At 35.3% G+C, this 26,916-nt stretch overlaps 1 protein-coding gene across 9 annotated transcripts in view; it reads left to right on the plus strand.

Annotated features, from left to right (window-relative positions):
• The window catches only part of EPB41L1 (erythrocyte membrane protein band 4.1 like 1), a 193,676-nt gene that overhangs the window by 18,431 nt on the left and 148,329 nt on the right, over window positions 1-26,916 (plus strand). For 8 of the 9 annotated variants that reach the window (XM_087959389.1, XM_087959395.1, XM_087959396.1 and 5 more), the window contains exon 2: window positions 2,536-2,589. The gene's annotated coding sequence lies outside the window, so the exon portion shown is untranslated. Of the gene's footprint in view, window positions 1-2,535; window positions 2,590-23,431; window positions 23,520-26,916 lie in introns of all 9 variants that reach the window. The other variant, XM_087959392.1, reaches the window with a different exon arrangement.

Genomic DNA, 26,916 nt, shown 5'->3' on the forward strand with positions numbered 1-26,916 from the left:
GTATGTAGGTTGCTATGTTTTTAGAATAGAGTTGGCAGGCTTTGCTTGTAGAGAGACTCAGGAGAACTGGAATATCAGGACTTGCTGGGCTTGCCAATCAGATAATGACTTGCACTGTACTACCTGCCTCCTTGCTAGTGTTAGATACAACCTTTATTTTTTTTTTGTTTTCCTTTCTACCACTGTTTTAAGAGGAGCATGCTCTGAAATTCTGCACAAGTGAAGAATTTGATACTGGGCACAAGTTTTGCTTTGTATTTTTCTACTTAAAATGTGTTTTTAAAGCCATCCTCCAGACCAGTGTTTCTTAAACTGGGAGGTAATTTAGGCTTACTGTATCCTTGTGATAATGGAACAATTGCTTGTTTGTGAATCAAGAATCCAGTTTGGGATTGCTATTGCAGAGATAATTGTGTAAAACAAGTCTTGGGTCAGTTCTGTGTTTTTTTTTTTTGGTAGAGTAATAAAATTATTCAAGACCCCAAAAGAGGTAGTTGGGTCAAAAATTTGAACAATTAGAAACAGTAATCAGTGGAATGACTTGCCTGTGGAATTTGTGGGTCCTCCAACACTGGAGGTTTTTAAGAAGATATTGGACAACCATTTGTCAGAAATGGTATAGTGTTTCCTGCCTGAACAGAGAAGGTTGTTCCTCCAAGACCTCCAAGGTCCCTTCCAACTCTGCTATTCTGTTATTCTTAAAGGTTTGTGAAGCACTAAACATTTTGCTTTAAAGTGCCCTGAATACCTGCCCACTTGCTCTACTAGCAAAGAGGTAAAGCAGATTTAATCCATAACACTGGGACAACATCAAATTACTGTTCTCTATTTACTTTTTACATTGCATACACATATTCTTTGCTTAATAAACAGTTTATTAAGAACTGAGATGATAAGTATGTCCGGTGGAACATTTTTGCCACTCCCTATGGCTAGCAAAATTAAGGCAGAGTAAATAAGTAATGTATCATTTTGAAATTTTTAAAAAAGTATGTGATAGATTTAGCTGCTTTCTGTGTATAGAAACCTCTGTATAATGCTGTAAAACAGCTATTAAGGTGACCTTTGCATTCATTTTTCCAAACGTTCATGTGGACATTCTTCATTACACATTCCAGTGTACACCATCTGTAGTAATTACCAGTGTTTGTTCTTTTCTAAGAATACACATTAGGTACATTGGATTGACAGTAGCATGTAGTGAATGTTGGATGAATGGAAAAACAGTTGTGATATTGTAGGATAATAGCAAAGAGAATCATCAGGTATGTTACTGAGAGATATAATCAATGAGAGATAGTCAATGAAAATGATGCAAATTACAGGTAGTCCTTGGCTTTTGACCATAATTGAGCCCACAATTATAGCCATAAGTCACAATGGTTGTTAAGCAGGTCATCATGTGACTGTGCCTAATTTACAGCCATTTTTTGCAGCATTATTTGTGGCTTCTGCATTGTAATCTGCAATGCCTACAAGAGGTCAAATGTTGCTTTCCAGCATCTCCTTAGGGAATACTTGGCAAAAGTAATGCAGTTATATACATAATGAGAAGGTAAGACGTGAAAATAAAATTGGAATGTGTGGTATACTATTTGTTGTCCAGCCTAGAAAAGTTCTCATATGTTGAAAGGTGATTGTTTATGCCGGACTCAATTCTGATAGTGCCTTTACGCAATGCAGAGGTATTCTACTTACAATTCTGATAACAATAAGTATAATAAGCTGTAGTAAATAGGAGATTGCTAACATTTAAGCATTATACTGTTATGAGTATCCCTGTGTCACATTAGTGTTGCATTAGTGTTTCCTCCATAAAATACTTTGGATATTGGTCATATTTGAACATGATAATAAATTAATGGATAGATGAAAATAATACCTTTTAAACTATGTTATGCATGCAACTGACAAAGTGGGTAGAATTATCAGGGGATGAAAGATCTGTTATACATATTTTACATGTTTGTATATGTATACATGATTTATATATCAGGTAAAGAATATCTTGGGATGACTAAGGACAGATACATATTCTAGGTTCTCTACATCAGGGATGGTTGTGCTTTTGCTAGCTGATGCTATAAGAGCCATAGTGAATGGAATGACGTAAAGTGGTTTGCCACACCATACATGTAAGTGAAGTGGGATAGTGGTTTCTCTTTGAAGGGAAGGAAGCATTTTTGAGACAATACAACTCAGTTAATCCTATTTTCGTGTTACATTATAATTTCCTACTGAATTGGTTTTGAGCATTGGCACCACCAAAACTCCAAGGTGTGTTAATGGGGAATCTTTTGTGTGATTCCAGGATTCCTTTAAAAAAAAGTGTGGAAACCACATTTTGGAAGTCATAGTTAACAGATCATAAAAAATACTCGAGTCACACGAACTCACATACTGGATGTGATTTATCTTTAACAAATAGGAGACAGGCATGTTAACTATAACAACATCTAGAGAAAACACAATTCTATTGTTTTTAAGAATGTTACTAAACATCCTCTATTTTTTATCTTATTTTCTTTCTTTTAGTGTCTACCAAGCATCTGAATAGATACACAATCCAGGACATTAACTGGAGACTGAGTAAGTATTTAATTATCCTTTAATTGAATTTCATTTTTTTGGAATGGAATATCACTAACAACAAAAGGTCCAATCTTTCCTTAGCATGTTTTAAAATTTTAGCTACTATTTCATAATCTGATAAGGTTTTTCTCAAGCATTGCAAGATAATTTTAGAAATCACCAAAGAACAGTTTATGTTATCTCCAGAGTGAACATAATTATATTTTGTGGGCATTGAGATAGTTTTTGCTAAGATATCTCTGTTTAGTTTTATCAAAATGAAGTTATTTGGGTCAAGGAAGCTATTGCAACTATAGTTAAAGGCAGCAGTTGTTGACTGAAGAATCTGGTCTTTAGTTCTACTATAAAAATAAAACTCTGCTTTGCAGATGTGCTTGGTGTGAAGATAATATGCCTCAGAATGACAGTAGTTAGGTGTCCACATCTTGTAGTTTTTATTATTTATGTGTCAATTATCCAAGATTTGATTTGAGATGTTAAATTAGCTCAGTTTATATTATTGGTTTGATTTGACCTGTCAGTTTGACTGGAAGCAGTGATTCAAATTGTTGAATCATTTTGAATACTTAATATATTTTAGGTATGGGCATTTCATGAAGATGTTGGCCTGTTAATTAAAAGTACTTTGATCTTAGGTAGTAATTGTCCATAATTGCATGTGGATTGGTGAACATATTTATTAAGTTTGCAACAGGGAAAAATTGTGATGTTGTATCATACATGGCCACAGTATTATTACACCTGCGTGTGGTGAACATGGATGATGTCCAGTCCATTGAGGCATTGAGACATAGAGGCCTCAAATATTTGCCTCATCAAGACACTGTATTGCTCCAGGATCCTCCTCCATCATTTCCAGTAGAGAGAGGTTTCTACAATGCATTGCACATACATATAAGCCACTTCTAGTATTTTTTGTAGCTAAAAAAAAAAAATGATAGAAGAGGTTATGAAAGCATCAAAATGGCAGCTTCTCTTGACTCTGTAGAAGCAGGAGGACTTTGCTTGGAAATTTCAAAAAGGTGCTTCTGATAAAATGTTGTCAAAATAAAACATCCCTTTAGTGCTTTGTCCAGTTATAATTGTTATATAAAACCATTATTGTTTTATATTGAACCTCCCAAGTGATGTGTAGATAGTGGCGTTCTACTAAAGTTCTGGTGCTTTGTTCCTCTGTGAGGGCTGCTTAGCTGATGAGGCTATCATCCATCAGGATTTCATTTCAAGTGAAAGAAAACTGGCAAAATTATCTCATGTTTGATGAGTTTATGCCACTCTCTGCAGCAGGAAAAGCACCTGCTTTCTGAAGGTGAAGCAGTGGCTCCGGTCTTGTCAAGGAAAATAAATATTCTTGGGTTTAGTAAGGAATCTATTTCTTGGGAGAATTGTAAATAGGTCTCTAGCATGGATGAAGATACAATTCAAACGTGTGCCTGAGGGGCTGTCAATTTTTCTCCCTGAACAGCTTGGCTTGTACATTTGTATGAGCAATTTCTGCTTGGCAATTTCACTGAATTTACCTTGTATTATGCAAGTCTTGGTGATTCTTTCTTTCCATCCCCACTTGTTATGATAATGATGTTATCATGCCCTCTGGGGGGAAAAAGATGGACAGAACTGAAATGAAGGAATAGCATTAATCTTTCTCATTTTTCTACATTGACCCACATTTGTCTCTGGTACTGAAGATGATTGAAGCTAGAGCCATACCATTTCTTGCTATCACTTCTTCCCCTGGAGTTCCATCCTCTAATCTTTGCCTACAGTTCCTTACATTTAAATGCTGTGCTTATGTTCAGCAGCTGAAGAGAGCTAGGAAAAATGAGAGGTAAATTTCAGGCCATCTTCCATTTCCCTTTGTTAAATACATAGGCTAATCATCATGTGTTACACTGAGCAATATATCCTGGTTGGGAGCCTAAGATTTATTTTCTGATATTCTGGAAGGTTATTGAATGAGGTGATATCACAAGAAGGAGAAAAGCCTTCCCCTCTGCTTCAAGGGCAAGAATGGAAATTGGAAGCTTTGGGTTCCAGGGAGATTAGATAGGGCATTGGGGGGGACAGACTGTAAAATGGGATTAAGAAATGTTGGCTTGTCAGATGCTTACCACTCCTACCTTTAGACCCCACATAAGCGTCCTGCTCTAAAAAGCACAGGGATAGCAGATCTCAGAAGATTTGTAGTCAATTTTGACAAACCATAGTGAGATAGTGACTTGTCTCTAAAGTCTTTGAATAGTTATTTAAAATAATAAACCCTTATTATTTTCTGTTAATGTTCAGCTAGTGGAAGTTCTTTCTGATCTTTGCCTGTGATTGCTTTTTTTAAAAAAAATAAATTGATATTAATGTTTTATTTTGCAATGGCTGTGTTTACATAGTGGATTAAATCTTCAGTCTCCATTTCCTAGGGGTAACTATATGCCAACTGGCTTTTGCAAAGATGGATTTTGCAAAGATGTCTACAGTATTTCTACTTCTTTTTGAAAAAACAAACAAGAAAACAGTACTGCAAAGCAAATGCCAGGCTTAAACATAAAGTGTATCTCCAAACCTGTCATTTGCTTCAACATAGTGGTGAGGAGTTGTGTGGTATACAAACTGAATAAATGAGATTCCAGGGGGGTTCATAAAAATTAAAACAGTGGGTTACAGAAAGCAAACAATAAAACCTTTCTGCTTGTGTTAATTATCAAATGGTATGAGACTTCTTTTTTTTTTTTTTTGCTGTTATTGGAGATTTTGACTAGAAGAAGAAATTAAAATTAGTAATCTTGGTATACTAATCAAGTAATCAGTAAACTTGGTATACTAATGTAATCCTACAGTGGTGAACATAGATATATAGTTGATAAGGAGATGTTGTTAGCTAGTATCTTTTGGAGAAAACAATGCAGTCATTTTGTATTGCTCTAATATCAGGGCATATTCTTGGTGTTATTTGTATTTAGTATTTTGTTTCTTTTTGTGTATCAGCATGTTTCATCTGCTGTGCTGGATCTATTAATAGTGTATTGATTGTCTTCTATACTAATTAATACCTTATACTATGTAGCTTTTATTGTTTTTGTGAGATATTTTATTTTATTTTGCATCTTAGTATTTGTCTAAATACAAATTGCAAAGTTTTTTCCTGCATCTAATATGTGGTAATTTTTGTTCCCCTTTGTTATTTTCTATTAGTGCTGTTTCACTAATATTTCATTAATGTCTGGATTTTTATTTTGTTACCTGGCATTAAGTTGGGTATAATTAACCAGGCCTCTGTTAAATGTAGTTCTTGTTTAATGACCATAATTGAGATAGCTCTGTCATTTGGTGAAGTGGCAGCTAGGTGGGAAAACACATGATCATGAATGTCATGTGCTCTCTTTCCCCTGCCCTCCCTGCCAACTTTTGGAATGCTTACCCCAGCACTGAGTTAATTAGCAAGAAGAGAATTAACGTTTGATATATATTCATTGATGAGGAAGGGATTGCAAGAGAGTAAGTGAGTACACAATAGGGAATACACATTGAAAGGAGTGTGGAACAGAAATCCTCATGTATTCTCCATTGTGTGTATCCACATAATCTCTTGTAATCACTTTTTCTCCAATCTCTCTACTCAGGGGAGGGGGCAGGAGAAAAAATAATGGGTCAGACACAGAAGAGATTCCTCCCCCTCTCCCTGCAGAGCAGAGAGAATGCATAAACAAATGGGGGGGAGAAAAAAGGGAATCTCTATAGGCAATCCAACCTCCTCAGAATGATTGAAGAAGAAAAGATTACAAGAAAATAACACAGTGGGGATTGGGTAGCACACTTAAAACTCCCAGCTTCCACTATTCCTCACCCTGTGCTTACTTACTCTCTTGTTATCTTCTCCTCCCCAAACACTCCACTCTCTAAGGGGGCAGGGAAACAATAGGTCAGGTACAGGACAACAGGTACTGAATGGCAATTATGTGAGTGAGGGATTCTGGGAAGTTCATTAAATACAGGCATTGGTCACAACATTATGTCAGCACTTTTGTAACTTAGAATGGTTGCTGAATAAGGCGGTTGGTAAACAGTTTGTATCTGTACTCTTTTTTGGTTTTGTTTACACTGAGATAAATTATAGAGACTTATTGTGTGTTGGTAGAAGGATATTGATTTTTATTATTATTGGACTGGATTTAGATTTAATTCTTGGAAGGGTAGGTTTTTAGTGGTTTAATGGTGCAGTGTGTTGCTAACACATATTCTTGATTACATTTTAATTTGCTGTTGTATAAAAAATATCCTGGTGATAGAACTAGGCATTTGGAATGACCGTATTTAATGAGCTTCAGACTAAATCAGAAATTAGTTTTTAATTAATTTTAAAAATTAATACAAACTTAAAAGAAAAAAAGAAAAAAGCATGAAAAATAATATACGGTAGTAAAGAAAAAGAAAAGAAATATGTAAAGAATTGACTTCACTCTTCACCATAATGGATATGAACTCTTCTCTTAATATGCAATAAACAGTCACTTCTTCCCATATTACATCTCCTATAAACAAATTCTTAAGGCCTCATTGTTTCAACAAAATTCAATTAAGGGTTACTAAACATTATCTATTTTAACCTTGATCAAATAAACCAACTTTCTTTTATTTTTAACAATTTGATCAAATAATACCTTAGAACTTGAGTTCTTTACATGTTTTCTTTGTCCCATCTCATAAAATTCCAAAGCTTTAACAAGCCTCTTGTAAGAAATTTACTTTGAAATAATTTAATGTACTTCAAATTTTACCAGGCTATACTATGCACAGTGCATGTGGGCTAAAAATAGAATAGAATATAATTCTTTATTGGCCAAGTGTGATTGGACACACAAGGAATTTGTCTTGGTGCAAATGCTTTCGGTGTACATAAAAGAAAAGATACATTCTCTAGTTCTTGGAAGATATTGTAATGGAGTGTCAGTTGCTGCTTACCTGTCTATTTTTTTGGGAGGGGGAATAATTTAATTGTGTATGAACAAATGTGATTGATTGATTTGTCTGACTTAGTAAATCCATACGTAGCATGTTGACAGGTTATGTCTAACAACTTATAGCATCACAATATTTTTTTTACACACTCTTCACTAATATCTTTGTATATTAGCTTTGATTTGTTACCATGATCTGCATTATATCTGAGATTTACATTATTTCCATAGTGGTTTATTGTTGATTAATAACCATCAAGACCTATTTTTTTTCAAGTTCTCTGTAGCACCTTGGATAGCTCCATGGGAATTCAGGCTGAAGTTCCATACACCTTTAGCGTTGCTTTACAAATAAATGGCACGATGGAAACTTAAGTACAGTTCAGTTTAGTTCTTAGATTAGTTATTTTTCTGTTTGCCTCTCTAGAAGGGAAGCTTCTCTCAGGTAAAGGAGAAAGAGCTATTGACTCCAATAACATTGGGGGAAAGATGATAGATAACTGAGACAAAATTGGATTCATGCATAAAGTGCAGAATCAGTCATGACCAATTATTTTATAGATTATTTTTACACAAATAATGGCTTATCACAGTGTGTTAATCTAGCCAAAGGATAACAGTGAGCTCTGTTCAGTTGGATAGGATACAAAAAGACAGCTTTGATGTAGAACAATGTTAAGGGAAATGACTAAACCAGGAAACTGCCTCTCCAATTCTAAGGTTTTACTATTTTATCCTCAGCGTCAGGATGCGTAGTACAATTTTGGAGCTATAACAAGTTATCTCTTTTGAGCTTGCATTTTTCACAGATTTAACATTGTTGCCTACTGGTTAGTCTCCACCAATGAAATAAAGCAGGATTAAAGAATGCCAGGATGATGGATGCTGTAGTAATTGTGGCAACACAATCTAGTTGGGTTCATGGTCTAAACACTTCCAAAAACTGGAAAAACCTGAGAGGTATATTCACATACTTTTTCCAAATCTTTGAAGAAGGACACTAAAAATGTAATTTTCATTGTTCTGTTTTGAATAAGTAGTTGAATATAGAATGGTTCAATCTTCTCTTAATCTTGTCTTTTTATCTTTATTTTCATCATATACAGTATATGCATATGAAGTGCCATCCCCACACATTGATCAGAATGGCTGGGAATTCTGGGAATTTTAGTCTAAGATAACACTGGAGAAAAATGGTTCTCTTGTTTTCTTATTTTAGTTTTCAATTTGTTGTTCTTTTTTTTCTTATTATCCTTGGTAGTTTCTACTGGCTGAATTTTCAAGTTTTGAAAAACTGTCTTAAAATAATGTATTCATCCTGGGTTTCTTAGTGTTTTTTTTTAACAAAATAAATCCCATGGCAATCATTTTTCAACTTCATCTTATGTATTAAGCCACTGTCCAGTGCATATCAATGAATCTTTAATATTTCTAAAATTGTAATTGAATGATGTTATCTGTAGATGAATGCACTTCTCAATCAATGCAGTCTTCTTTTCCTTGATCTCAAGTGAAATAATAATTTTAATGGGTTGCATTGAAAAAAAAATCCATTCCTGCAGTCAAGGGTATGAAGAAAGTCTATACACAATAGCTCTCCCATCCATTTTTTCTATTCTTCAATCAGATACCAAAACAATTTTGTTTTCACAGCTTCTTCTTTATCTACTACTGCCATATTCACATATAAATTAAAGTCCTTTTTCCTAAGCCCTTAGCTTCAAAGTTTGAATGTTTTTTAGTTTTTATTTGCAGCATAGGGAAATGCTGTGTTTTTATTCATTTTCTGTGGACTTAATCTATTGTTGCTACTATATTGCCAATGTGATGATTGGCTGTCATTTATTTGGATGAGTTCAGTTCCTGTGAAAGTTGTAAGTGACTAAATGTTAGTAAACAAAAATACTTTATACAGATGCTTTTAATTGTATTTACTTATTTTGTTTCCCGATGCTAAGCATTGACTGGTATTTGAAAACTATTTGATTTCTTGGGATTTCTTTAACCTTAAAATAGGTGAGCTAAATGTCACACATAATATTTTTATTCACGTGAACAGCACTGGGATTTTAGGAAAAATAGGCTTGCCACTTGTGTATATGTGATAGTTGTATCTCAAGGTTTACACTGTAGTTTTCATCTGCTTTCCATATTACATTGGATTAAATTATGCCATCACTTTTCAGCAATTGTTTGTGGGAGGGACAGGTGAGGGTCCAGTGGACCATAAAAGAGAACGTGGAGACCCTATGTGGTTCCAGGTCACAAGTTGCCGATCCTGCTTAAGTATCAAATCATTCTGATGTCCAAGTTACAAAATATGTAGCTTCTTAACAGCTTCTTTAATCTACTTTAACCCTAGACTAAAGGAACCAATTTTTCTCTCCACTAGCTTTTTAAAAAAATGTTATTATAAGCAATATAATTCTTCATTTATTTACAACAGCTGGTTGGTTGTTTAATGCTAGACATAGCATTTAACAGCTTCTCCATTTCATTCCCAAAATAAATAGGAAATGTGGCTAAGAAATGTTATCACTAAGTACAAATCAGTTCCCCGAAGAAACAAGCATCACATATAACACCAACTATTCCTTTGGCTAACTTGAACAGCAATGACAGTCTTTCTTCCTTTCCTAATGGCATCTTCAGAATTTTATAACAAACACAGCCCTTTCTTACTTTCTCGATGTTCAGAATTGATACATACACTTTGAATGCTTTTGGATGCTGTCCAAATCTATTGTTGTGGCATCTAGTTTAACAGAATATGCTCATTTGACATAGTGGTAAACATGGTGCTCATTCATTCTGGGATGTCTGCTTTTTATAAATGCTCAGGATTTTGAGAAGCCATTGAAACTGACTCTCTGGTAATGGAATTAAACTCTAGACTCCTTTGAAGCTGTTGATGTTTCCAATACATATTTTGGAAGGATTTTTCATTTGTGAAACCTGTGGAGAATTTAATAGAAAAGTTTCAGTCTTTGGCTAAGGCTCAGTGAGTCATAGGTATAACATATTTTGGAGGTGACAGTTTGGGGAATATTATTGTCATAAAATAAAGTGACTTGCACATAGAAGAGAGAGGACATTTTCACTGATGGTGCCCAAAACAGTGTTACTTAATGGCATCTCTAACAATCCATTTCGTGCAGGTAGTCCTCGAGTTACGACCACAAGTGAACCCAAAATTTATGTCGCTAAGTGAAATATTTGTTAAGTGAGTTTGCCCCATTTTACAACTTTTCTTGCCACAGTTGCTAAGTGAATCATTGCATTTGTTAAGTTAGTAACATGGTTGTTAAGTGAATTTGAATTCCCCATTGACTTTGCTTTGTCAGAAGGTTGCAAAAGCTGATCACATGACCCCAAGACACTGCAGCCATTTTAAACATGAACCATTGCCAAGCATTTGAATTTTGATCATGTGACCATAGGGATGCTGCAACGGTCATAAGTGTGAAAAAAACTGTCATATGTAACTTTTTTTGGAGCTGTTGTAACTTAGAATGGTCACTAAATGAACTGTTGCAAGCAAGGATTACCTGTACTAGAAGAAGACCTCTCCTTATTAGTCCATTATTTAAAGAGGTACCTGTACTATTTTAGTTGCATTTATTTTGTTGCTTCGATGTCCTTACTGTGCCCTTATTCATAGAACCATAACTGAAAGGAGCCATCAAGGCCTTTAAGGATCAGTGCAGGAGTCCAAATTAAAACTCCCTGACAGGCAACTGTCTACCCTTTGACTAACCACATCCACTGAAAGGGAGCCTTATATCTTGCTTGATAATTGGTTCCGTTGTCAAACTGCTCTTATATTTAGGAAGAGTTTTCTAACACACAGTCACAATTTTTCTTTCTGTTGTTAAAATCATCATTCAGTGTTCTCTGCCATAGATGACAGCTCTTTACCTTTTTCTTTGTGGCATTCTTTCAGGTATTTGAAGACCATGGTCATGTTCTCTTCTTTTCAAGGCTAAATCTCCACAGGGTTTAATTTCTAGTTCTCTAGTCATACTCCTCATCCCTTTGAACCTCTCCCAATTTTCCTGAATTGTTCTTGAAATGTGGTGCCCAGAACTGGACACCATAATCAATGTACTGTAGGCTCTCACAAGTGAAAAATATGGGAGGAAGTTTATGTCCATGATTTGCAAATTATATCTTTCATGATGCAACCGAATATAAATTGCCTTTTCTGTAGTTGTGCCACACGGCTGACCAATGTTCAGATTGCAGTCAGCTACTCTATATGTATCATATCTTTTGTATTATCTATTTCTACTTGAGTTATGTATGTCTAGAACTATATTGCACATTATAGCTATTGGGTGATTCAAAGTCATAATATATATATATATATATATATATATATATATATATATATATATATATATATATATATATATATATATATATATATATATATATGTGGATCTTTGGTTATTCGGGTTTTCTCCCGCGTAAGATTCAATATCAAAGATACAAATACCCGCGAGAACCTCAGAAAACAAATATATATATATATATATATATATATATATATATATATATATATATATATATATATATATATATATATATATATATATAATTTAATACCTTTTCTTAGCATTTCTCTTTCTATAGCTTTTATATACTTTATGGTTAATGTTTTCTTCACAGTATATTTCTTTTTTGACGGTGATTTTTGGTTCATGATAGGTAGTTTGCGTTGGGGTAAATGTGCTGGGAGTGGGACTTAACAATATAAACACTTGGTGGCAAATACACATTATTTATATCTGAATACTTATATTGTCCACTTCTAGGATTTTTCCTCTTTCAAAGTAAAGCATAAAATAATTGTTGGGAATGAAGTATATTTAGTTTCTTTAAGTTTCATTTTAATTCCATTTGATTCCCACCTATTTTAATTGTTTAATGATATGTTCTATGCTGCAGATATTTTCTTTAATTTCCCCCCTCATGTATATGAGATATTTTCTATGGGTTCTTGAATACATCAAGATAAATTATGCTGTTGAGTGAGTTTCTTGTCCTACAGACAAATTGGATGAGCTAATGAGATGGGACACTAATCCCTGCTATTTCTCTTCTTTGATATGTCTTGTTCTTTGCTCTTCTTTTATACAACTTGCATTAAGACTAGAATAAGAGGTTTACCTAAATTATTTTCTGCTCTTCTATGGAAAGCAGATTTTCACAGTGGATAAATAACAACTGAAGGAAAACGGGTTAGTTTAGGAAGACTGCATAGGAAAATATTTAAATCTCCCTATCTGTAACAGTGGGGGCTTAATTCATTTTTCCCTTTCTCCTTAACTGGATCACTGTTGATCAAATAATGGGATAAGTTGGGGATAAGTTGGTGAGAACATAATGAAAACAGATTAGCATGCAGTCAAACTTCAAGTTCAACTCAATGTTGATACTGTAAAAAGTAAAGGTTTTGTCCAACTCTAGAGGGCGGTGCTCATTTCAATTTCTTAGCTAAGGGAACCAGCATTGTCCAAAGATATTTCCATGGTCATGAGGTCGGCATACACCAAGATGCACGGAACATTGTTACCTTCCCACCGAAGTGGTACCTATTTATCTACTCCCGTTAGCATGTGTTCAAACTGCTAGGTTTGTAGGAGCTGGAGTAAATAACGGTAGCTCAACCCTCATGCGGCACTCAGGTCTTGAACCTGAGCTATCTGCTTTCCAGCTGACAAATTCAGCGTCTTTAACTATTTATAAACTATGTCATTTATACTCAAGAATACCAGCATTGATAATACCAGCATGATAAATTGTTGATCTCTTTGTATATATGTGCGACTATAGTTTTACCACAACTTTTATTGTACATGATACTTACATGTTAACATGCATCTGGGTAAATTTACAAGACTGGCGCAAACAATCAGGAGGTTCATTTTTTTTAAATGGAGAGATGAATTGGGCATATTTCTTTAGAAGTATTATTTCCAGCATCATTTTTGACTACATTTCTGAAAATAATGTAAATTTATTGTTCTTCTAGGAAACAGATTCAGATTGAGAGTGGAAGTGTCTGATAATATCCAGTAGGATAGGAGTAGAACATGGCAACACATGTTTTCTCATCAGAAAGTAACCAAAGACATAGTTTACATGCTGGCTGTATAAACTATGCTTTGCCATTTTCTTGCTATTTTTCTCACTGGAATATATCCCTGACAAGAACTTTAAAAAAATCAACCTGGCATTGAGAGGCAGAAAATAAGTCTAATTTTGCTATACTTCACTGTTAAAATATCGGCTTTCATTTCTTTAGCTTTGTGCACAGTCCAGATCATTGAGTTCTAGCTGGGTAGACTGATTTAGTGCAAAGTTATTGAATAGAATACCTGAGGAGACATAGCTTATAATAAAAAAGCTTCAATTATGGGTAGCTGGTTCATAGAATTGTAAATATTTTCCTGGTTCATAAATAACAAGCCAAGAATTCTAAAAACTGAAAACTAATTTTGGTGAAGTTGTCTTCTCAGCTACATGGAAGGTTAAAGTTCAAAAGCCCGAGCCACTGCTCTGCTCCTATCCACATAGCTCTATATCGGGGTTTGAACACATTTTAGTTGAGAGCTGCATTTTCTGAGAGCCATGGATCTATTGGGTGGAATTGAAGCAAACTATGGGCAAGACCAGATCAAAAAGCCTCTATGTTGTAAGGGAATCCATTCTTATGTATTTCATTTCTGTTTGTAGACTCTTTTCCTCTGTTCTGTATGCCACAAAAAGAAATACTGCTCTTGCAAATATTTGGAACCTTTCCTTAAAATTGGGTTGCAGGTTGCCTAACCTACACTAAATTATGCTTTAGTATTATGAAAACAGATTTTGTCACTAGAATAACTTGTTTGTATTCCAGGAAAAAATTATAACAAAGCCAAAATCACACATGCAAATTAGTTACTGCAGAGTTTAGACACAGTGACTAGATTGCAATATATATTCTTATGGTTTCTAAACATCTTAGGAATTGCAATCACTGCATCTCTCTGGAGTTCAGAACAGAAAAACCTGAAATAATTAGCTTTGTTTGGTTTTAGAGGAATAATAATCTCTTCTATCTTCCAAATACATTTCTCATCTCAATCCAATCACTTTGGCAGAATACTTCCTAGGCTATCAGTGGTTCTGCTAGGTACCTTGGTTTCCCTTTAAGGCAGCTATCAGTATATTCTTAACTAGTGAGAAACATGACTATCTTGGGATAAATTCCTGATGCTGACCTGACCTGTGGGTGTTCCCATTATCCAATGCTATCTGAGTTTTGAGGACTTGGATTTCAGGTACAAAAATCAGCCCTAACTCTGCCACTATACCATATATTGTAGCAATTAGCATGAGACTCCACAAAGACTGTTGTGCTAAAAAGATCCATTGCACTTGTGGAACAATATTTGTGTATAAATTTTGATCTGTGGCAGTGTTTTGCAACCTTGGCAGCTTGGGATGTGTGGACTTCAACTCCCAGAATTCCCTGGCCTGCACATCTTCAAGTTGCAAGGTTGAAAAACACTGATCTATAGAGATGGTGGCTAACTAGCAATATAGTGTCAGTCACCTTCTGTATTTCATTTTGCTCAATAAATGTAATGCTGAGATCTGGAATGAGTTTCTCCCCTTCTTTCTGGCAGATTGTACTTAATACACAGCAGGTTTATATCTTGCATTTATTGCTCCTGAGCTGTCTCATTTTGAATTGGCTTGCCATTCCATGCTAAGTGCAGCAATATTTTTGCTTCAGAGCTGGCAATTATCAATGGCCATCAAACTGTCTAAATGGTACATAATCTGACATCCTTGATGAAAACCTCATAGAGATGAAGATTTGAGAGATGAAAGAAAGATGGAAAGCAGGAAGGTAAACACATCTATATAAGGATCGGGGATTTTCTGGCACTGCAGTTAACACGGGAAGTAGAAGCTCCAATGCTTGTTCTTTTTTTCAATGAATAGTGTTCATGGAGCAAATGACGATGACAGTCACCTCAACATGGTGAAGAGATGGTGGATGGGTGCAAAAAGAGATTACATTTGCAATTTTTCTTAAAGCATTAGCCAGTCTGTTTAAAAGAGAGGAATCTGTGATAAAAAATAAGAAATAGGGCCAGGAAAAAAGATATAAGCAATTTCAATAAATACAGCATCACCCTGGATCTTTTAATGTATCCTAAGAGGGAAATAAGCTGCCTTATATTGGATCAGACTATTTGTCTCTTTAGCCATAACAGCCAACCAGCAACAGCTCTTTAGTTTTCAGGCAAGATGTATTTATAATCTCACCTGGTAATGCCACTTGCGGGTCCTTGTATCTTCTCTGTTTCTGAACTATAGCAACTTTTTCTGTTGGATGCCTCAGAACTGCAATCAATTGCAACTACTCTGCTGCACATTATTTATTTGTGCAGAATAACTAAGATACCTGTTGTAAGAGCAACTAGAATTAGATAGTGTACTCTATCCATTATTCTCATTACATAGCTGCTACAAGGTTGAGCTCATGAAGAATGATATTGTTGGTAGAATCAACCTTTGCCATAAGTTGTGGGAGCGTCATCACTTGAGACTTTCAAGAAGAGATTGGACAGCCATTTGTCAGAAATGGTATAAGGTCTCCCCCTTGGGCGGGGGTTGGACTAGATGACCTATAAGGTCCTTTCCAATTCTGATTATCTGTTATCTGTTATAATAATGTGGGCTATGATACCCTGAAATTGGCTTGATAAAGTTTTTTTTTATTTCAAGATGAGCAAATCTAATCTCAGCCAGAAACAGGATAGACAGGTGTTTGAATCCTTCACCTCTTTCCAAATGACATGCTTTATTCTGAATTGAACAGTCACTACCAAAGCAGAGATGAAAGGTAGTATTAAACAAATATGTAAGGTCCTTTTATATATTATGGAAACTAATCCCTACTTCTATCTTTCAAATTTAGATGATTGGCTCAATAGAAATTTCATATAGAGTGATAAATTTAAGATGGAGAGCTTTACCTTGTTTTTGAATGCCATTACATCTTCATCTTCCAAAATTTGATCCATACAAATGACTATCACATGTGTGATTCAGCCATAAGGTGAAACTCAGAACTGTTCTAGAAGCTTTGAAAATAAAGAGACCATCCCCATGGTCAGTTGATCAAAATTCAAATGCTTGGCAACTGACTTATATTTATGATGGTTGCAATATCCCAGGTCAGATGATTCCATTTTGCAACCTTCTGACAAGCAAAGTCAATGGGTAAACCAGGCTCAACAAACTGTGTTACTAACTTAACAGTTGCAACTATTCACTTAACAACTGTGGCAAGATAGGTTGTAAAATGGGGCAAACCTCTTTTAACAAATTTCTCAATTAGCAACATAAATTTTGGGCCCAATTGTGATAGTAAGTTAAGGACTACCTGTATAGTCTATCATTTTCTGTCACAAGGAGAATCAAACAGTTAAAAAAAAACCTGAGAAACAGCAAGGCAACCTCACCTTATCAGATGCACGCAGTATTAAAGGCTGCAGAAAGTGGTGTAGAACTGCCTTAAAGCAACAGTGTTAGATATCATCTTAGCCTGTATGAACCCTTTTGATGGGCAGGGCTGCAAAATGCTTTGAATGAATAAAGCCTGGCTACATTTTTTTAAACCACCAGTATTATCTGTTGATGGCAATAACCAGGTTCATTTTGTTACCTAACTCCATGCTGGCAAACTCAGAGCAGAAGGGACTTAACTCTTAAATAAAAAAGAGAGTGGGGAGAGAAAAGCCAATAGCAGTTCCTAATACATGAAGAGCCTTGGTTGCCTTGGAAACCCAGACAACTGTGCTTTATTAGCAGCAGCAAAGTGGTCTTTGCAGAATAAGCTGCACTGAATCTGTAATAGGATTATGGCAACCCGTTTTTCCTCACAGTCCCTCCCTTTCTTTTTCCTTGCCCTTTTTGTCAGAGATTTATGATTAATATATAATCTTCTGCTGAGCGAGAAAGAACTTTTCCACATCTCAAATGGTAGGGTGAGAGGAAGAAAATTATATTGGGTTTCTCCCATGACCAAGCTCAAGGCTTATTAATCAATTGGCCGCTTTGCCCAACTGGACATCTGCCAGAGATGTATAGACATATTAGGCAGGGCCTGTGGCGGTCCAGATTTGCTGAATTGCAAGTACTCTCAGCAGTTCCAGCTGACATGACTAATAGTAATAAAAGCTAATTCTGCAACATTTAAGAAGGCCACATTTCCCCCATCCCTGCTCTAATGAAGTTCCTTGGCACTATGGTCATTTTTCTGACCTGAAACTTGATCATATCACTTGAGCTCCAGTGGCTTCATCTCAAGAACCTGTGGTGACACATGTATGTGAAATCTCACCACCTATAAATGTTCACTGTACAGTCTCCCATAAGAGATTTCTTTGATGAAAGTTTCCTAAAAGCCTTTTTAGAAACACTCCAGGGTAACCCTTTTTCCAATTGCCTATTTCTGAAATAAAACATAATTTTATAAAAACAGTATCTTCACTAATTGATAATGTGAGCAAAGGTAATTGCTTTTGTAAGACAAGGAAATAAAGCCACACACAATGAAAACAATTTCATACTAATATATGAAGGGAGAAAAGCAGATTTACCTCTATTCCCCACCCAAACTACAGTTTTAAATAAATTCAATGGGACTTAAATTTTGTTTAATTATTAAATTTATGTGCCACCCGTTTCATCAGAGGTAACTGTCTCAGCTCCTTGGGAGTTACAATTTTAATTAAATTCCTCTTAAAAAATGATGCCTAGCTGCCTCATTACTGTACATATTGAATTACATGCTGAATAGGAATGTTTGTGATTGCAAACCTTTAGAGATTAAACTTCTAGTACAGTATATTTCAAGGAAGGGTGAAAATATTTTACTTTTCTGAATTGATTTCTGTGTCTGGTGTCCCACTTCTTAATCAACTTCTTTATTTTCAGAAAATAGAGTATCGAGTAGAAGTAACTATTTCCCATGAGGTGCATTTGTAATTTTGAGAGTTTGAGGTGGGTGACAATAATTAGCCATTTTCAAAATGGCTGTTTGCATGGCTGGTTACAAAAAAAAAAAGAAAAAAATTACATAGCTCAGCCAAAATGGGTTCAAAATGCATTCTGTGGATAAAGATGATTTGAGAGGTGCTTTGCTTTGAAGCATGTCACTTTTCAATTTTTTTAAACCAAAAGGCAGGGAAGAGCTTGGCACATATCTCAGGCAAAAATGAGACAGAGTGGTATCTTGGGGGTTATGCTGTTTTCTTTTGACATATGTTTTCCAATTTTTTCCAAGTTTTTTGTTTATGTTTTCCAATTTATAATTTTATATTAATGCAGCTCATTTGACATTCCCAGCTCACATATGCTGGCAAATGGAATGAGTGTAATCTTTTGATAAAATACTTTTAAAATTATTTGTAGACTTGCTTTGAGCCAGTGGGAATCTAAAATCGTGGATAAAATGGAAGAGATTACTTCTACTTGAAAGCAAAGCATGACTTTAGAATAGTTATCCCACAACTCAAAAAGAGCCTTAAGATATTATATTTCAAACAACAAAAATAATACAGGTAGTCCTTGACTTATGACCAAAATTGAGCTCAGAATTTCTGTTACTAAGTCAAATATTTGTTAAGTAAGTTTTGCCCCATTTTATGACTTTCTTGCCATAGTTGTTAGGTGAATCACTGCAATTGTTAAGTTAGTAACACAGTTGTTAAGTGAATCTGGCTTTCCCATTGACTTTGCTTGTCAGAAGGTCACAAAAGGGGATCACATGACCCAGGGACACTGCAACTGCCATAAATACGAGTCAGTTGCCAAGCATCTGAATTTTGATCATGTGATCCTAGGGATTCTGCAATGGTCGTCAGTGTGAAAAACAGTCATAAGTCACTCTTTTCAATGCCCTTGTAACTTCAAAGAGTCACTAAATGAACTGTTGTACGTTGAGGACTACCTGTATATGTTGTATGTTTTGATCACTACAATAACTTTATGTACATATCTTTATGTAAAAATAAAGTTTATCAATTTATTCAGTTGCTGGTCGGGTAACTGAAGCAAAAATGCATTAACTTGAATTCAAATTCATCAAAGAGGTATCATTTTAACCAGATAACACTTTTTAGTTCACATTCTTAAAAGTCCTCCCCTTGCTGCTTACTATCTGCTTCTCCGGTGGTATACGTTGCTACTAAAGTCTTAGAAATTTTTGAAAGTTGAGTTAGGTGGAACAGCTGGTAGTCATCATTTCTTCCAGTGTTTATTCTGAAGCAGCCTCACTTCCTGCTAATAATTCCAGTTATTAATGAAAAAAGAAAAACACAATAAAGGTTTATACTGCATACTATAAGAGAAGAATATTTGGGGAATGATATACTCTGATGCAGAGTTTTATATCTCCAGGACATCTGTTTGTTGTTCAGGAAGTTATTGAAGGTCTGAGAGAATAACAAGAACAACAAACCTGGGGACAGGCAATTATGGAGTCTCCTTCTTGTTCTTTTGCTTATTTTTTTTCCATCTTGGATTACTTTTCTGATTTGCTGTATCTTTTATGTGTATTTTGGTTTCTAGATGTAAATTAATAATACCCACAGGTTGCCAGTACTAGTTTTCCTGTACCGGTTTAATATTTTTAAAAACCAGCCATTAGAATAAAAAAATATATGACTGCAACATTTGGATTAAAGTTTTACTCATTATTATCTCTAGGCATAACATCTGCACTGCCAAAGGGACTTTGAAACCATCTTTCTGGAATTTTCAGTCATACAGCATCGAATTGTCTTTGCTGAGATAGCACAGCTTAAAAATTCTAGCCCCAGCCTGAGTAAGAATTTGGGTGTAAGGCTAAGATCTCTCATTCAGGTTTTATATAGGTGCAATCAGTTTATATTCAAATCTTAAACAAACTATGAGTAAACCTTTTCCCAGTCTTTCCATCTTCCAGCTGTGTGGATTTCAACTGTCTCGGTTCTCAATTTGGCTGGAGAAATCTGGCAACTGAAGTCCCTGTATTCAGAGAGTGCCTAAGGGGACGGGTAGATTGATTATGTGGCATCAAGTTCTTGTCAGCTCCTAGATTTTCTCCATGAAAGGGGAGGACAGTTGCTTTAAACATGTTTGCATCACAAAATACACGAGCTCTTTCTTCAATATACAAAGGACATTTGTAAACAAGGAACTAGACCTGTTCCTGACCCTCAGTATTTCAGCCATGATTTTCTTTCTAATCTTTTTCAGTCCTAATGCTATTAAATATGAAGAAGCCCATTTATTTACCATTTTGTGATGATGTCTGTGGCAAGGGGCGTAAGCATAAGTGACAAGACGTGCATCATGCAAATATGAAAGGCTGTGGTTTGTGTCATGACATCTTTGCACATGTTTTATCCTTGCAGTATATACCAGATGCCTGGGGCTAGAAAATCATACATCATTTGTTATAACCACTCTACTGAACAAACTTAATTTGGCTGTGATCATGCAGCACAGTAAACCATAAATCATGTTTTACCAAGCAGAGTTTCTGAGTTCCCACATCCAGACCAAGTGAAAACTAAATGGCTTAAAAATGTAACTCTGGCTTAATATGATATCGGAATTCAATCAGAATGATGTTTTTTCTTGATCTGATTTTTTAAATGCTTCACTGTGTCAGCTTTGCTCAGTGTGGTTCAGTGATTCAGGACTAATAACTTACTTTAATTATGTTTGTAAGAAGATGATAGCACAAAGCTCACTTCAACCTTGGACAACTCTCTCTTCCAAATCTCTCCTCTCCTCTCCATACGTTGGGTAATGCAGTATCTGGAATTTACAGCTAGAATGGAATTTATGAAAGTTGCCATTCCAATACACCATTAGTACTTTTTCTGCTAACATTTCCTCCATCCTCTCTGCAGAGGAAAGGAGGCATCAAATAACTTACATGGAATCTTTCAGGGAGTCAAAACTGTGTTAAAAAAGAGGTGGGGAGAAGGGCTATTATAATGTTTTATTTGTAAGGTAACTTCCTCTAACGAATTCAGCAACTCTTAATGATATTGAGCCTACTTGTGGTAAAGGATATTTTTTGAAAAATCCAGAATTAATATGTAGAATATGTTTTAAAAGCAACTATTTGTAGTGGTAAACGTACATGTGAATTAGCTTATTATAATAATTGGGAACATGATTTTCTACAACTGTGATATTAAGGGAATCCTTCCTTCTTCAAGTTGCTGCTAACCATATTCGTAATTGCCTGGTTTTCATGCTGCTTTTGTCCACAGGAGAACATACTCAAGGAAAGTTGGGAGGGAAGAACAAAAACCATTTTGTGTGAATTCATTCTCCATTCTGCATAGGCCAGTATAATCCAGCTGTGAATGTTAGAAAGGATGAGAGGGAGGGCTCTTTTGCCGCAGGCTGGAATTGCATTCTGTGACAGATAGTTATTTTTCTACAGCTGTGTTCCTCAATTATAAAGCAAGATAACATTTTCTCTCTATGATAGGGGTACTAAGTTCAATTAACATTCATCTAGAATTGTGAAGCATTTCATTCTATAGCATTGGGCTAGATAAAAATAGCCAGCCAAGTCATGCTGCATTTCTTAATATCTGAATTCCAGGCATCCATTTCTTTGTATACAACTTCAAGCTGCTACATGCAACTAGAACAATGCTACATCAGTTTTTCTCAATTAATTTGAAAAGGAGGGCAGCTTCTTTCCTCTAATGTGGTCTTTAGGGACATCATTTAAGAGAACAAATTGCTGGAGATCTGTTAAATATTAATACTAGTAGAGAGAGCATTTGGGGCGGGACAGTAGAGTGTTTGTAGAATTTATGTAAACATGTTATGTTTTAATCTCGCTCTTCTTCCAAATGAAACAGAACTGGGTATAACTACAGGTTTCCCATTAACCAGCTCTATTCTAAGGAATGGATTTGGCTTACTTAAGAACTTTTCTTGAATTTTATATCTACATGGGAGGTTTATGTCATGCAGAGTCTATGACCAGTATTCTACCTTTAATATCAGCCTTCCCCAAATTGGACAGCTTCAAAGGGGAAGTCTTCAACTTCTGGTATTATCAATATCCCAGGCAGGGGAAGGTTGCTGTATTGGATTTCAGATTTTTCAAGATTACAAACTTTAGGATTCTCGGCTATCATGGGAATGTTATACCATTGTAGCTGATGGATTTTCTAGTTTGGAAAGTGTGTTTTATGTCTGATGGTTTGAGATAATGTCAGCATATATTCTCAGATAAAGGTACCTGATTAATCCAGATGGCATTTACTGAATAAGCCATAATGGCTTGGTTCATATATAAAAACTATGATTAAAAAAAAACCAGATCTATTTTGTGATTTAAACCAGTTAGATAAACCTATTTTCACATATCAGTGTTTTGCATCATTTGCAGCCTTAAAAACTAGATTTCACTCCCACTAACAATGTGGCTCTAATTTTATGAAATGCTTATAATTTACCTTAGAATAGTTTAACTTCAATTGCCAATTGCCAACTCAAAGAGAAACTATCTGAAGATAAAGCTAAGACTGGGTTAGATTTTCGTAGAAAACAGTTTTAAATCAAAAAGTTTGCTTGATTTTGATTTAGTAAATTAGTAATTCTGTATGTTGCAGAGCCTGGCAATTTAAATGGATGGGGAGTGAATGGAATGGGGTGTAGCTAAAATTATTGTATTATTTTGGGAGAATTTGTTGGGTTAAGAGTAAAATAGGCATCAGTCAACTCATTTTAGAGTCTTGAGTTTTTAAAACCCTTCTTAAATATTCTCTTCTCCCAACTCTTTCACACTGGCAAAACAGTTGGCCTCATTCCATCCAGGATGTTATGACCACCAAAATGGTACTGGCTGAGGTGATGAGGACATCTGGTGCAGGTTACAACCCAGTGGTAAGGACTATTAATCTTGCTAAAGAATTTTCCACTGTTGCTAAATTATAATTCCCAGTGGTCTTTCAGATAGGTCATACCATAAGCCAGCATTTATATGAAAGACCGACTGAATGGTTTTTAAGTTTAATCAAGAAATAAATAAAAATACATTGCCTTGTATTCTTTTCTTTTTGCTTCTGATATAAAATAAAAGTAATTGCTATTGTAAAGGTTAATGAACGGGAAATCTACTGTGCACGAACATATACCAGTCTCTGGGTTTTTGCTGCAAATCGATTTAATAAAACAAAGGGAAGCTTTGTGGGAAGAGCCTCAAGGGGTATGGATTGTATTGTTCGTTAAAGAAAATCAATCCACCAGCATTGGTTTGCAATTTTGAAAAACCCTGTTTGGTCCAGTTCTTACAAAAGTAATGAATGGAGTATAATGAATCAGTACCTTATTGACAGGGGAGGATGTTAGGAAGCTGAAAATAAGATTGAATTTAAAAACAAAAGAGAAACAAAGCTTAAAAGTGTTGGTATGTACATGGTTTGAAGTTAATAATTTGATATTTTATTAACAATATCTGCCTATACTCTTTTTCATTTTCTTCAGGTTAAGTGTTCATTCTTTTTTTAAAAAAATACCATCTGCACTATTAAGATATTTTCTGGTACATTTATTACAGGGTAAAATACACAACTTTTAGCAGGTGCTGAAAATAAGAATTTGTTATTTTATGGCTTGTTCTAGGACTCCTGTAGACCATGAAAAAAAGAGGCATTTGTGGTAAAAATGGCTGAAGGCAACGTGTATCTTACTTCTCTACTTGTAAAAGTCTGAATTATGAACTGATTTCCATTGTTTAGAATAACATGCAATTTGGAGAGATCTTGAGATTGCTGCTGAACAGTTTTGCTTTTTAGAAATGTGTAAGTATAATGAAAACAATGATACAAATATTTATTTATCTATCTGCTGTTGCCAGTGGTAAGCAGCCATTGTATGTTTTGAATAAGTGAAAAAAATATCTGCATTTAGCTAAGAAAAGTTCCTAGTGAATTGGCCCTTAGATCTCTTTTTCCTTCCTTCCAAATTGGCTTTTAAAGTTTTAGACTATGTTTGTTAAGAGACATTTGTTTCCAACACCCAAAGTGAAAAAATGTAGAACATACAATTTTAAGTTCCCACTGCTTGCTAGTGTGGGTGTATGTGGGAGTGGGGACAGGGGGGATTTTGGGGGAAAAAATAAGTCAAAGTGTAGCAGATTTCAACTCTGGCTAGGGAATTGAAAGAAAACACATCTGGATGACATCAGGGTGGGCCAATCTGTCATAGATTAAACATGTTGAATGGTAGATTCTGGGGGGGGGGGGGATTAAGAAAGTAGGAAGAACATTTTGCTGATAACAAGAAAAAAACAATTGTGTATTTACAACACTTATTTTTTATCTGAGAAATCATTTCTCTCATTTCTGTATATACACAACAGAAAACTTGTCTCTGTATAGTCTTTGCAATAACTTGTCTTTTACCAGTTCCTAATACAAAATATGTGAATGAGCTGCTCACAAGCAATTTCATTTAAAAAAAAAATCCCACAAAAACATATACATATTTGAATATTGTTTTAATTTTACAGTGGAGATGATTGCATGTATTTGAGAATAGTTGTAACTCTTAATACGTTCAGCCACATTAACTAGCTGAAAGAGAAACAGCTATTAGGACAATAAGGAGGGAGAGAAGGATGAAACTATTTTGTATTTCTGGGAAATGTGCATATATTATTTAAATTATATTTTATAATCAAGGTTAGACTACAACAAATAAAAGTATTTTTTCAACTCCCCCACCCCGCAAACACATTTTAATAACAAAAACAATGAGTTATGCAAAACAACAACAACCCCATGCTAATAGTTTCTGTGTCACTGTATGGCCTTTAGACATTAACTAAAAGCTTTGCAGAATATAGTATTGGGAAAAATGCTATATTTCTATAGCATTGGGGTAAATTGTTTGAACAAATAAAGATCTTAAATTAGAAAGTGGCAAAATGTTCAGTTACCTATGTAGTTGTACCTGTGCCCTGATTTATTGTATCTATCCTTGTAAGAGGAAGACAAATCCAAAATTCATAGCTGGACATTACTTTATTGGATTCAACCAATTCAACCAACATGGGGCAAAATAATATGCACTCTTTCACATTTATATACTCAAAAGTTTAAGGCTTGCTTGGGTGGAGGTGCTGAGTGTATGCCAGAACTTAAGCAAAACCTGTTTGTCTAGATTGTTCAGGTTGAACATGGATAGTTTTTAGGGCCATGGGGATGGGAGGCTGGAGGTGGGAGCGGGATCCAGATAGGGGAAGGTGGGGAAGAAGATGGTACAGGAGGGAATTGTGGTGATGACAGGCATGGAAAGGAATGAAGGGAGACAGAGTGATCTGCTCTTGGGGAAGATGACCCCTATGTTTAATATTGGTACTGCATTCTGTCCCCTGTGATCAATCTATATAATAACCCAATGTTACACCATTTATTCTGTGAGCTGCACTGGCTATTTATTTTCCACCAGGTTGAATTCAAGGGGATACTCATCACTTTTAAAGCCCTATGACATTGATTATTTTCAAGACTGCCTCTCCCTAAGAATAACTGCCTGTTCCCCTAGATCAGATAGGGTGGGCTTGCTCCAGGTTTGCTCCCTGAAATCTTGTCAACTAGTGGAACCCCAGAAGCTGCCTGTTCTGTGGCTGCCCCTACCTTGTGGAACACCACCAACAATTCAAGAGGCTCAACCCTTCTCACTTTTCAAAAGACCCTTAACCCGGGCTTTTTACTGAAGTACTGTGATTGAATGAATAAAGGCATGGAAAGTGGGTAACTGAGCCTGCATGGAATATCCAAAGGGGATGATTAAGGTTTAGGGCTTTTGTTTTATTATTTTACTGCTTTTACTGTTTTAGGATTTCTTTATTTATTGGTTTTAGTGTTGTTATAAGCCAGCCCAGAGTTGCTTAAAACAGACAGCCAAATAAATCTTATAAAGTTACCTAAAATGCTTCTTCAGATAAGGTGATACAAAACAGCTTATCATCTCGTCTTAGTATATATGGCTTGGCTGCTAACCTTACCTCCCAGTCTTAGTTACCATTTTTCAGGCATACATGATGAAGATCATTATTCCCAGTTTCTTAATTAACAGAACACAGACTTGATTGCTGCATGTTGATGACATCTAATTCCAAGGCTAGATGGTTTCTCCCAATGGCTTCATATTTTATTAATTACGTTGGTGATAATTACATGAAATCCTAGCAAATGAAAATTCCACTTCCCTTGAGTCATGCTTGATGGCTATATGGCCACATTCGAGCAGCTTTCTTGGCAACGGTATGAAAACA

The sequence above is a fragment of the Notechis scutatus genome, chromosome 3, assembly GCF_049901735.1.
Source record: "Notechis scutatus isolate UNSWTSFEM ecotype Mainland chromosome 3, rNotScu1.2, whole genome shotgun sequence".
NCBI lineage: Eukaryota > Metazoa > Chordata > Lepidosauria > Squamata > Elapidae > Notechis > Notechis scutatus.